This window comes from Schistocerca piceifrons, unplaced genomic scaffold (genome assembly GCF_021461385.2).
Source record: "Schistocerca piceifrons isolate TAMUIC-IGC-003096 unplaced genomic scaffold, iqSchPice1.1 HiC_scaffold_1416, whole genome shotgun sequence".
NCBI lineage: Eukaryota > Metazoa > Arthropoda > Insecta > Orthoptera > Acrididae > Schistocerca > Schistocerca piceifrons.
In genome coordinates, this window is record NW_025727254.1 from 242501 (window position 1) to 245000 (window position 2500).

The 2500-nt window shown below is 58.3% G+C and overlaps 1 non-coding gene across 1 annotated transcript in view; it reads left to right on the plus strand.

Annotated features, from left to right (window-relative positions):
• The first annotated feature begins 1757 nt into the window (after positions 1–1757).
• LOC124733967 overlaps positions 1758–2500 on the plus strand; it is a 1909-nt gene continuing 1166 nt past the window's right edge. The window contains exon 1 of the ribosomal RNA XR_007009241.1: positions 1758–2500. This exon is cut by the window's right edge and continues 1166 nt beyond it. This is a non-coding gene — a ribosomal RNA (small subunit ribosomal RNA).

The following is a 2500-nucleotide window of genomic DNA, read 5'->3' on the forward strand; positions in this document are numbered from 1 at the left end:
CAATTACTGTAGTGTTGCCCACCCGCAACCCTCGCAATATAGTTCGCTACTCGCACTGCCCGCACCCCTGTGTATCGCTTCATGTTAAACACCTTGCAAGTCTTGCTCACTTTCCACATGCTCCTGCTGTACACTGTAATGTGGATGGCAGCAGGACGTACATGCCGCCCCTCCCCACGTCCCCACCTTGCCCCCTGCCTTCGCAAGCTGGTTGGTGAGAAGTTTGCATGTTCAATGCCCTTCGCATGCGACGTACTCAGGCTACGTTGTGGTGCGGCCTGTGTCAACTGTCCGCTGATGTCGTACGCGTGAACCACAATCTGTACTGCACATTCGTCCTTATGTACTGAATGATACATCGTGGCACATGTGTGACCGCACAACGACTGCGCCCAAAAACGGCGGACCATACAGTGCAAATATTGTGCACGCAGCTACGTGTCGTCTCCCTATGAGAGCTGGATTGCAGTGTGGTACGCCATAGAGACGTGTGGGAGGAACGGACGCCGTGGATGGCGATCAGCATGAGCTGTCTGTTGATGTATTCGGACCTAGTCGTCTCTCCTCACACACCGTGATGGCATGGTGCACCGCGTTCCATATCTGCGACATGCTACAGAGGCCGGTTGACAGTCGTTCGAGCAATGGACATCGCATACGTACGGGGGCCACCTTCCACGTATTGTCTAGGCGTGCACATTTTGTTGCGTGTATGTGGGCAGACGTAGTGTGGCGTGACACCTGACACAGGCATGCAATAATCGTTGAAGTTGCAAATGGCGATGGACGCCTGCGTTTTCTGGTGAAGTTACGCAAATGAACAAATGGTAACCTGTTGTGGTGCGGTTGTTCTCGCTAGGGGTGAATCGGTGATGGCGACGATAGGTTGAGGTACTAACCGGTTGTTCCAGCGATACCCACCATGCCGACGAAACTGAACGGCATCTGGGTGTGAAGCGATACGCGGCGGTGGCTGGGTGGGACCGTCCCCGGCCGGTGAGGGGGCGCCTCCCGGCGTGCTGGCCGCGCGGTGCGTGGGCGCACGCGCTACAGCCGGCTGGTGGGGGCGGCCAGTGGCAGGCGCGCCGGCCGACGGACGCGGCAGGCGTCGCAGCTGCGCGCCGGCGCACCCTGCGCGCGGCGCCGTGCGGCCAAAGTAGGTCCTCGCGGGCCCGGTGCGAAGCGCGGTGGACATCTTCAGTGTGCTGGTCCGATTGAGGACTGTGTGCGTTGAGGATGCGCCGCCGCCCGGCGCTCGGCGCCGCGACGCCGTCTGCTGCTCGGTCGCCCCAGCGGTTCTCGCTGGTGGTTTGTATCGCAGCTGTGCGGATGTGTTGGCGCGTGCGCTGTGCTGGGAGAGTTCGCTTCGGCACCCAAGTGGGGCTTTTGTCCTTCTGTGGCGCTGGCGTTGGAGCTGCCGGTCACCGTAGGTGGCGCGTGTTGTCTCCCGCCGGCAATGCCACGACAGCACGCTCCCGGGCCTCTGTCGGCAGCGGCAAGCTCAGTTGGGAGCACGGGTGGTCGCACCGAAAGCGTCTACTCGCCTAACTCCGGGCGATTGCGCCTCTCTCGAACCCGACCAAGTACTTGGGACGGCGCTGCGCGCCGCCGGGACCTGAGAGGGTTTCGAGGTGTATTGTGCAGGGGAGCTCAGCCTCCTCCTGTTTGCAGAATGATTGAGCGGACGCTTGCGTGTTCGCGCGGGCCCCCGGGACACACTCCCGGGCGGCCGGCTGCTCAGCTCTAGTTGACGCAGCTCCCTGGTTGATCCTGCCAGTAGTCATATGCTTGTCTCAAAGATTAAGCCATGCATGTCTCAGTACAAGCCGCATTAAGGTGAAACCGCGAATGGCTCATTAAATCAGTTATGGTTCCTTAGATCGTACCCACGTTACTTGGATAACTGTGGTAATTCTAGAGCTAATACATGCAAACAGAGTCCCGACCAGAGATGGAAGGGACGCTTTTATTAGATCAAAACCAATCGGTCGGCTCGTCCGGTCCGTTTGCCTTGGTGACTCTGAATAACTTTGGGCTGATCGCACGGTCCTCGTACCGGCGACGCATCTTTCAAATGTCTGCCTTATCAACTGTCGATGGTAGGTTCTGCGCCTACCATGGTTGTAACGGGTAACGGGGAATCAGGGTTCGATTCCGGAGAGGGAGCCTGAGAAACGGCTACCACATCCAAGGAAGGCAGCAGGCGCGCAAATTACCCACTCCCGGCACGGGGAGGTAGTGACGAAAAATAACGATACGGGACTCATCCGAGGCCCCGTAATCGGAATGAGTACACTTTAAATCCTTTAACGAGTATCTATTGGAGGGCAAGTCTGGTGCCAGCAGCCGCGGTAATTCCAGCTCCAATAGCGTATATTAAAGTTGTTGCGGTTAAAAAGCTCGTAGTTGGATTTGTGTCCCACGCTGTTGGTTCACCGCCCGTCGGTGTTTAACTGGCATGTATCGTGGGACGTCCTGCCGGTGGGGCGAGCTGAAGGCG